This window comes from Triticum dicoccoides, chromosome 4B (genome assembly GCF_002162155.2).
Source record: "Triticum dicoccoides isolate Atlit2015 ecotype Zavitan chromosome 4B, WEW_v2.0, whole genome shotgun sequence".
In the NCBI taxonomy this organism is placed as follows: Eukaryota; Viridiplantae; Streptophyta; class Magnoliopsida; order Poales; family Poaceae; genus Triticum; species Triticum dicoccoides.
In genome coordinates this window covers 521,803,488-521,814,191 of record NC_041387.1, presented here as the reverse complement: position 1 = coordinate 521,814,191, position 10,704 = coordinate 521,803,488, and positions in this window count along the sequence as shown.

Here is a 10,704-nt window from a genome sequence, read left to right as displayed (position 1 = left end):
GTACGGTTATCCCTATGACTCAAGACCACTAGAAAAGAACCGTAGGCACAAAAACCGTCTTCTCTTGAAACTCCGAGGGACACAAATCATCTTGTGCAATATGCTTAGTCTGAAACACTCAATGCACACGATTAGTCCGCAAACATGTTGTCGTCAATCACCAAAATCACTTCGGGAGAAATATGACCTAACAAGGAGTAACAACGAATACCACTCTGGAGAGCCTAAAATGTGGACAATTTGCATAGCACGGTATTCTCTTGGTCATTAGACCGGGAATATGCGGTACCATTAAGAGTAATGTCGGGCAATATGGGCTACCATTTTGAGTAATGTCGAGCAGGCTGTGGTCATTTACGAACTTCGTGATGTTGCCCAACATGTAGCGATTGATATTATTATCATTCTTGTTATCAACGCTCAAAATAAGGTGAAAATCCCCATATAGGGGACACAGACCAGTCGCGCTCGCACATATAAGCCTAAGATCTTCGACAAATCTTAACTTGCCCCATCTATCTTGTGGCCATAAACGGAGCTGGCCAGAAGGCCGGCAAGAACGGGCAATGGTAAGTAATTGTGAACACTATAGTTGGTTAATGTGCCCATCTACTCACCAACAAACCATTTTTATATTAACTATTTCATTAATAGTGTTTAGCAATCATTTCTACAAAAAAAACATTTTCAGAAATTCAAATTGTAGGCCAACTCCCCTTCTCTCACACACACGCACGCGCAATCTACCTTTTTGGAGCATGGTGGATGTCAGTGTCAAAACCGGCGGATCTCGGGTAGGGGGTCCCGAACTGTGCGTCTAGGCGGATGGTAACAGGAGACAAGGGACATAATGTTTTTACCCAGGTTCGGGCCCTCTTGATGGAGGTAAAACCCTACTCCTGCTTGATTAATATTGATGATATGGGTAGTACAAGAGTAGATCTACCACGAGATCAGAGAGGCTAAACCCTAGAAGCTAGCCTATGGTATGATTGTTGTTCGTCCTACGGACTAAAACCCTCTGGTTTATATAGACACCGGAGAGGGCTAGGGTTACACAGAGTCGGTTACAATGGGAGGAGATCTACATATCCGTATCGCCAAGCTTTCCTTCCACGCCAAGGAAAGTCCCATCCGGACACGGGACAAAGTCTTCAATCTTGTATCTTCATAGTCCAGGAGTCCGGCCAAAGGTTATAGTCTGGTCATCCGGACACCCCCTAATCCAGGACTCCCTCAGTAGCCCCTGAACCAGGCTTCAATGACGACGAGTCCGGCATGCAGATTGTCTTCGGCATTGCAAGGCGGGTTCCTCCTCCGAATACTTCATAGAAGATTTTGAACACAAGGATAGTGTCCAGCTCTGCAAAACAAGTTCCACATACCACCGTAGAGAGAATAATATTTGCACAAATCTAATCTATTGACGTATTTCGCAGCGTGACATCATGCCACGGCCAAGCCTTTATCGTTTTACCACCTCAGCGCGTTTAGCGAGGTAGTTTCCTTGGCACGTCTTGTCAAAGCAGAAATTGTGTCCCCTTATTCCGGGGTTCTCACCGATACGGGCGTGGGTAACCCAATCATGCTTGTTGGTATGTCTCCTCAATCGAAGGCGGGTCCCAAACGGTCACGGGGAGGGCTCTTGGTATTCAACCTCTTTATAAAGAGACCAAGGCTCGACTCCTTTCTTTCAATCTCAATCAAATCCGCCTCTCACCTTGAGTTCCAATACCCAAAGCTCCAGATTCAGGCGCTTCGGACCTCCGACGATGTCCGACTCCGACCTTCAAGGCCAGTGGATGCCTTCCTCCGTTACGGAAGAAGACGTGTTAAAGCTAAGAGATGCCAGGTATCTAACCGGCGAAATCTTGCATAGGCTGCCTGCTCAAGGGCAGGTTATTCCCACTCCCAAGCCTGGTGAGAGCATGGTGTTCGCGTCTCACTTCCTTCGGGGCTAGGCTTCCCGGCGGACCCCTTCGTGAGGGGGCTCATGTTTTATTACGGGCTGGAATTTCACGACTTAGCTCTGGAGTCCATCCTCCATATCTCATCGTTCATTGTCATGTGCGAGGCCTTCCTCCGTATTACTCCTCACTTCGGATTGTGGCTTAAGACCTTCAAAGTAGAGCTGAAGATGATCGAGGGGCAGCATGCAGAGTGCGGAGGTGTTGTTATAAGCAAGAATGCCGACGCTCCATGGCTCGAGGGCTCTTTTCAAGAGGAGTTCAGCTTATGGCAACGAGAGTGGTTTATATCACAGCTCCCAGGGGCACCAAATGGGTGGCGCCACCTGCCTTTCGCTCGGGTCCCCCACCACAGCTAGCGTCATGGGTCAATAAAGGGCTCAACTGGGGGCCGTCCAAGGACGTGCCCTTGTTACAGGGCCGCGTTTGAGATCTCCTAGAAAGAGATATCAATCTGGCCGTAGTGACGCAGGTTATGTTGATTCGCCGCATCCTGCCCTGCAAACGTCGCCCCCTCCGCCTGTGGGAGTTTAATCCGGAAGGACCATGAGCCCTCCAACATTCTGTGGGTGTGACGCCCATGGAGATGTACAAATTGTTCTTCGGATCACAAGCAATGTGTCCGGACTCGTCCGAGGACGCAGGTCTGAGCTGCAATCGCCCGGATACTCAAGTAAGTAGCCCTGTACCCGGACACGCTATCTGTATATTTATCATAAAATTGCCCTTAAAAGAGTTGTCCCTTAAACAGGAGTGGATAGCGAAAGCAAAGCTAATCAGGTGTCCCCTGAGACTACGTCGGATCCCGTGTTAATCAGGATGCTGGAGGTTGCGCCTTTGGAAGAAGGCGAAGAGGGGAGCAAGGAAGCTACCGCCTCCCCGAAGGAGGCTGTCAGGAAAGGAGGAATCGAGAATTCCTCTAACCAGGGGAAGAATAGGACCGCCTCTGAAGACCCGGAGGCCATGGTCTCAAAGCGGGGGAAGAAATCTTTGTCAGAGGGTCCGGTGCCGGGGGGTGCCTCGGTCGCATTGCGCCCCCAAGGGGATCAGCTCTCCACCGAGCCGTAAGTAAAGAAGGGGGGTTTTAAAATGAGAGACATCCCTGTTCTATTTCTGAGGAAGATAACCGAAATTTTACCTTGTAGTTTGGATCACAACCCTTCTCAGCAGAGCTCATCTTCAGGGGATCTTCGTCCGAAGATGATGGAGAGTGAAACGCCTCCCCCTGTCGTACCGCCTTGCGAGGTGGGTGACCCTGAGGTGTTGTCACGGAGAGTTTCTCCGAATCCGGCAGGGCCGGAAGGCAGTCGTATGGCCCCCCAAGGCCCTCCGTGTCCGGCCTTCGAAAAAGGACAACGGACGAGTCCGGCACCATCCGGTGCACGGTCGGAGGAGCTGAAGGATCTGCTCGGGCGAGCATCTATCTCAGAAGAACACCGTGCATTGATGGATATGGTGATTGGAAGGATTTCATCCGCGGAGAGCGGGTTGTACGAGGCCGTCAGGAGTTTACTGACAGGTTTTGAGGTACGCGAAATGATGTACCGTTTGACAGATCTGCATATATAAGATGCGCCCTATATAGATAGTAGCCCCTGAGACTCTGTGCGTTGTCAAAAATGATGGCGCACCGAGGATCATAATCCCAGGTATAATATGTCGCATTTCCTATGTAGGTGGCGAAGTGTCCGGTGGCTAGCCGGACTGATGAATTTGCCGAGCTAAAGCGGCAACTTGACGTGGCAGATGCCGACATCGCGCTTGTCAACAAGCGGCTGGACGAGGCACAAGGTATGTAATTTCTCCGAAGACACCTGGTAAGAGGAGCTTGATGCCCGTACCTTACAATATGTGTGCTTGATGCAGATGGTGCCGCTGCCATGGAGAACCTTCGGGCGGAACTTGCCCGAGCCAAGGAGCAGGCCAGGAAAAGCGATGCAGCTGCCTTAAAGGCGGCTGAAGAGCTAAAAGCCGAACAGGCTGCTCACTGCCAAAGCAAGAAGGAAATGGCCGAGATGGCTGTAAAGTTGAAGAATGCTGCCGACCGCTGCAAGCTTCTTGAAAAAGAAGATCGGGTGGCACAGAAGGACCTAGAGAAGGTCACTACCGAGGCCAAGGATACTCGCTCTGCGATGAGAGCTATGAAGGAGGAGCTACGTCAGGCCGGAGATATCACGGCTGGAAAGCCCTTTATGCTGGGGATGAAGTTCGGGGATCCTAAATATGCTCCATTGGACCGGCAGTGGAGTGCGGCGAACACTTATCTAGACTTGGCGGCGAGTGTCGCGGACGCGGCCGAACACTTCCGCGATCAAAATGACCACGAAGTGGAAAAGCTTTTTTGGTCGCAGTTCCACAATCCAGAGCGCCCACTTCCATTAACCGATCGTTTGGCCGCATGGGCGGAGCTGAATAGGTTATCCGGACTCGCCATGAAGTATGTCGTGAGTCATCTGTGGCCGAAAAGGCCCGAGCCGAAGAGTTATTTTAGCTTGGTGCAGTAGTTCCTCGGCGCGGTGCCGCATATTAATGCAATGAAGAGGTCAGCGTGCATAGAGGGTGCGCAGATGGCTCTTGCCCGTGTCAAGACATACTGGGCGGAGATGAAGGCCATTGCTGTTGCATCCCAAGATTCGTACGAGAGCCGAGTACCTGCCAATCACTATTTTCAGGAAGTTCTCCAGGACGCTCGTTTAATAGAGACGCAGTGCTCGAAGGATGTTATGTTCGAATAACATGTATTATTGTAAAACAATGTTGCGATGGAATATATAAGCTTTTTATACTTGTGCCTTCAAGAATTAGAATACCTCATGTGCGATCGTTAATGTATATGTGTATATAATCTGAAAGATGGCAGTCTTCGGCTTCAGCCCCCACGCATATAATGCGGGGGTGTTCGCAGAAGGCACATTTTCACACTTGATCCAAAGTCTTGGTCCTATTAAGGAGGTGATAGCACAGCGAACTAGGCAACCAGACTATAATGCTTTATCACTTTCACTTAGCCATAGGAGTTTGACAGTGGGGCTACTATATAGCCCCTAGGGGCACCGCGCTCACCTGAATTTAGGGTGCGTGTGTGCCTGGCCGGGAAACGGCCCTTCGTTAATGCGGAGGAATCCTAGAGATTCTGGCGGGTCATTGAGTGGTTGACCAGTCTCACGCTATATCATGACAGTCAGTTTTCTGCTTTCTCTACTGAGGTGCTCGCCTGGCCGAACCGGGGCACAATCGCAGTAGTTCTCCTGGTACCGCCTTAGCCAATAGAGCGGAACGTAAGGCAGCAAAACACAGGAGCCGGGCAAATCCAACATTTGACCAAAGACATGATTCGGAGCTGATGCATATAAGGCCAAACTCACGACGCCGAACACTCCCTAAGGTATTTGGTCTTTATGAAAATGGGCTGAACAACGCCCTTGGTAAGAAGCCCCTGGTGTCCAGGCACGCGCAAAATTCTGACGTGGCCACATGCCAAGACACCAGCCTCCTCCTCGGTTATAACAAGAAACCGGGGGATGTGTATCAACAAGAGACAGTGAAAAAGGTTTACGCAGGGTCTTAATCTGAAAAGAATCCTTGGAACGGGTCCCTACTGCACGTCTACGCCTGTGTCTCCGTTGTGCCGTATCCTAGATGGGTGTAGCACGGTGTTCATCTATAAAAGAGAGGAACTTAGTTGAAAAAGATCGTGCGAAAATCTATGTTATATTAAATAAACAAAGCATAATTCAGAAAATGGGTAGAATTGAGCTTTATTATCTCTTGTTGTACACGCATGGAGCCCCTTGTACGGGGGTATGCGGCTAGTAAGCCCTTGTATGTTTACGCGGGACTTGTCTAGCCATGTCCGGGGTCTGAACGACCTGTTTAGGTGCTTCGATTAGTGAAGCTGGTTTAGTGTATGGCTGTCAAGGCAGCCGCATAGTCTTCCGCGCTCGAGGAACACTCGATATTTCCCTTTAATGAGATGATGCCTCGCGGACCGGGCATTTTAAGCATAAGGGATGCATAATGTGGTATTGCGTTAAAGCGAGCGAAAGCTTCGCGTCCCAGTAGTGCTTGATAGCTACTTGTAAATGGGGCGATGTGTAAGGTTAGCTTTTCACGGCGGAAGTTGTCGGGGGATCCGAACATAACTTCTAACACGAGAGAACCCGTACAATGGGTATCTGGGCTTGGCGTTACCCCTTGAAAGGAAGTGTTGCCATGGCGAATTTTTATTGGGTTTAACCCCATTTTGCAGATTGTGTCCTGAGATAGCAGGTTTAGACCACTGCCGTCGTCCATTAGGACTTGTGTAAAGTGGAGTCCGTCAATTATCGGATCTAATATCAAGGCAGTCCAGCCTGCGCTCCGGATACTTCTAGAGTAATCCTGATGGTCGAAGGTGATCGGTTTTGACAACCAATGGTGGGACTCCTCTGGGACAGGTCGTATGGTGCGTATCTCTATAGGCACCACTCTGTTTTTCCCTTTTGTCACGTGAAGTAAGTTGTCACGCCCAATATGCGATACTATCCTAAAGAGACTCGAAGGTCCCACCAAGGATAGAACCGCATATTGAAACGCTTTTGCAAGGTGGATATCATTACATCAACATTACATAATAGATGGGGATACATACAAAACATTCAATGACACAAGAATACAACAATATATCATACATAAGAGCAGCATCCAACTACGGATGAAACACAAACAGAAACTCAAATGACATCCACCCTGCTTACCCAGGCTGCCGACCTGGAACCTATCCCCTGATCGAAGAAGAACGAGAAGAAGAACTCCCAAACAAGCAAACATCGCTCTCACGACATGATCATCGCATAACCTGTACCTGCAACTGTTGTTGTAGTAAACTGTGAGCCACGAGGACTCAGCAATCCCATTACCATGGGTATCAAGACTAGCAAAGCTTAAAGGGAAAAGGAAGGGGTAAAGTGGTGAGGTTGCAGCAGCGAGTAAGCATATATGGTGGCTAACATACGCAAATAAGAGCGAGAAGAGGAGCAATGGAATGGTCGTGAAGCTAGCAATGATCAAGAGGTGATCCTGAACTCCTACTTACGTCAAACATAACCCAAAACTGTGTTCACTTCCCGGACTCCGCCGAAAAGAGACCATCACGGCTACACACGCGGTTGATGTGTTTTAATTCGGATCTGGTGTCAAGTTATCTACAACCGGATATTAACAAATTCCCATCTGCCACATAACCGCGGGCACGGCTTTCGAAAGTTTATACCCTGCAGGGGTGTCCCAACTTAGCCCATGATAAGCTCTCGCGATCAACGAAGGATATACCTTCTCCCAGGAAGACCCGATCAGACTCGGAATCCCGGTTTACTAGACATTTCGACAATGGTAAAACAAGACCAGCAAAGCCGCCCGATGCGCCAACAAATCCCGATAGGAGCTGCACATATCTCGTTCTCAAGGCAACACCGGATGAGACTAGCTACGAGTAAAACCAGACTTCGAGTTTCCCTGAGGTGGCCCCGCAGGCAGCTCAGTTCGGACCAACACTCGAAGGAGCACTGGCCCGGGGGGGCTAAAATAAAGATGACCCTCGGGCTCCGGAAACCCAAGAGAAAAAAGGGCTAGGTGAGGCAAATGGTAAAACCAAGGTTGGGCCTTGCTGGAGGAGTTTTATTCAAAGTGAACTGTCAAGGGGTCCCATAAATCACCCAACCACGTAAGGAACGTAAAATCCGGGAACATAACACCGGTATGACGGAAACTAGGGCGGCAAGAGTGGAACAAAACACCAGGCATAAGGCCGAGTCTTCCACCCTTTACCAAGTATATAGATGCATTAATAATATAAGAGATATTATGATATCCCAACATAATCCTATCCACCATGGAGCAATCTTCAACTTCACCTACAACTAACAACGCTATAAGAGGGGCTGAGCAAAAGCGGTAACGTAGCCAAACAACGATTTGCTAGGAATGGTGAAAAGGTTAGAGGCTGACATGGCAAATTGGGAGGCTTGAAGAACAAGTGATAGGTAGCGCAGCAAAGCGATAGAACGAAGCAACTAGCATAGCAATGATAGTAGTGAGATCCAGGGTAGCGGTCATCTTGCCTGAAATCCCGCTAGGAAGAAGAACGAGTCCATGAAGAAGACAAACGGATGAAGCCGAACCAAGCGTAGTTGAACGAATCCTCACGATCGCAACGAAATAGGAACTAAGAAGCAACACCGGAAAGAAACAAACAAACATGGCATGATGCACAATCAAGTATGATGCATGTCCGGTTTAAAGACTCATGGCATGGCAAAGTGCAACAAACAATACTACAAGTTAAGTGGAGCTCAATATGCCACGAGTTGCATATTGACAAAACTTCACAATATTTATTTAGTTTGCTCTCGTTTAGGTACACAACAATATTAAATGTTGTTAAACATGGCAAGAGGTGAAGCAAGATAAAACTACCTATCTACGCAAGTTTAAATGAGGCCGGAAGTAACAAACAACAATTCCGGAAATTCCTCATGTCCATATTTTAGTTTTGGTACTGTTCTGCCTAAACAATATTTTAATGTTGTTAAACAGGGAAATAAAGTGCACCATGTTAAACTAGGCATTTTTTCACCCCATTTACATATAAAGGGCATTTAATTCCGAGCTACGGTTATTTAGTTATGAAATAAATCATTTTAGCATGTTATTTAAACAATTTAATGCAAACAGCAAGTTAAACATTTTAAACATGGATGAAAGTGGCATATTATTAATCTACACAAAAATCTAAGCATTTTATAAGTTTAAAACATTTTAATCCGATGCACGGTTGATGAGTTATTAAATGCATGAATATTGAGGGTTTTTCTGTAAAACAACGGTTCTGTGGAAAAATGATAAAATCGCCACGGGAAAAAAATACAACATGGGCCGAAACAGAGATCTGGCCCAGGGCGCAGGGGAAGCTGCTCACATCGGGCCAGAGGCCGGATCTGGAGTGCCGGAGAGGAGCTGGAGCAGGCTGGGCCTGGAGCGATCTGGCGCTGGGCCGCCCGGTCGCTGGCGCTCCAGACGAAGAGGGCCGCGGTCAACGGAGATGCGGTCCTCGCTCGGGCACAGGCGTGCGCTCGAGGCAGGGTCGTCCTCCTCCTGTTCGAAGCAGAAGCAGAGGAAGAAGGCGCTGGCAGCCGGCTGCGGGACTCCGGGACGGCGCGACGGCGGATCTGGACGATGCAGTCAACGACGCGGCTGCTCAATCCGGCGAGGAAGGGCGAAGGGGCGCCGGATCCGGGCGATGGCAGGAGGTGGCTCCCGTGCGTTCTGGCGGCGGGGATGAGGTACCTGAAGAAAGGGACAGAGAGAGTTCAGAGCGGGAGAGAGGGAGAGACAGAGAAAAGAGAGAAGGTGGAGGCAGGGGAAAAAGAGAGGGCGGTGAGGGGCTCTGGCCTGGTGGCGCGTGGACGGCTTGCAAGTCGCCGGAGAGGCTAGGCGAGGAGGAGCGGTGATGTGGCTGCTGGTTCGATCGCTGGCGGGGGCGCTTCGGTGAGCAGGCGGCAGTGCGGGAGGTAGGCAGGGTCACAGCCGACGGGAGGCTGGAGCAGCGGGAGAGGTTGAGGGGTCGGGCAGCGGCTTGGAGCTCCATGCCCATCCATGATTATCTGCTGCAACACGAGAAGAGGTGAGGAGGAGGCAAGGACGAAGAGAGAAGGAAGGAGGAGGGTGCGGGGTCCGGCCTGATGAAGGTGGTCGTCGGCGGCGAGGTTCGTCGAGGGCAGTGGGGTCGCGAGACTAGAGGAGCTCGGGATCTCATGGATCGAGGGGAGGAGGCTGGTTTGGATCCACGATGCTTGGGGACGATTCCTTCGATCTGGAACGAGCGAGGCTGTGGGTGATTGGGTTGGCATGGAAATCAAGGAAGACAAGATTTGATTTGGGTGGATGCGGTTGGACTGCTGGAAGAAACGAGGGAGGGAGAAGCTGGTTGCGGGTTGGATCCCGATGGAGAGACTGGTGGCGGCGGGTGAGGAGATTTGGTGGATGGGACAAGCCTAGACTAGGTTTGGACATATATATAGCATGTGGCTTAGATTGGGGTGACCTAGTCCCTCGGATCAAAACAGACGGACCGAGAAAAAAATACTAGGGAGTCCAAATAGAAAAACGGAGATGTTTTGTACATGTTTGGAGATGATCCGGACCCATTGGTCATGACAGCCCAGGTCGGGTCCGGGAGAAGTTTTCGGACTAGGTTGCGGAGGTGGTCAGTGGCTGTGCAGAGAGGCTCAAACGGTCGGGCAACAAATGAACGCTTGGTCTCGAAAGGGATAACAAAGGCAAGGGGGGAACGTGGCAACTATGAACGGATGCAAGCTTTATGAAAACATGCAGATGCAATGCGCATGATGCTATGAGATGAAATACAAGACATGAATAAAATGCAAAACGAAAGACAAAAACCCAACCACGAAGGAAAATAACATAACACATCTCCGGAAAAGGCAAGAGTTGGAGTTACGAATACGAAAAGTTGTATCCGGGGCGTTACAACACTCCACCACTACGAGAGGATCTCGTCCCGAGATCTAGGATGGCACCGGAGGGAAACGGAAGAGGAAGATAAGAGGTAAACTAAGTTGCTTCTTCGACAAACGAGTGACACCATAAACCTTGAGAGTTTGAGCAAAATGAAAGAAAGAAAAAACAACAAATATGAACAAAGTTGAAAACACTCTGTTAGAAAAAAGGAACACGGGAT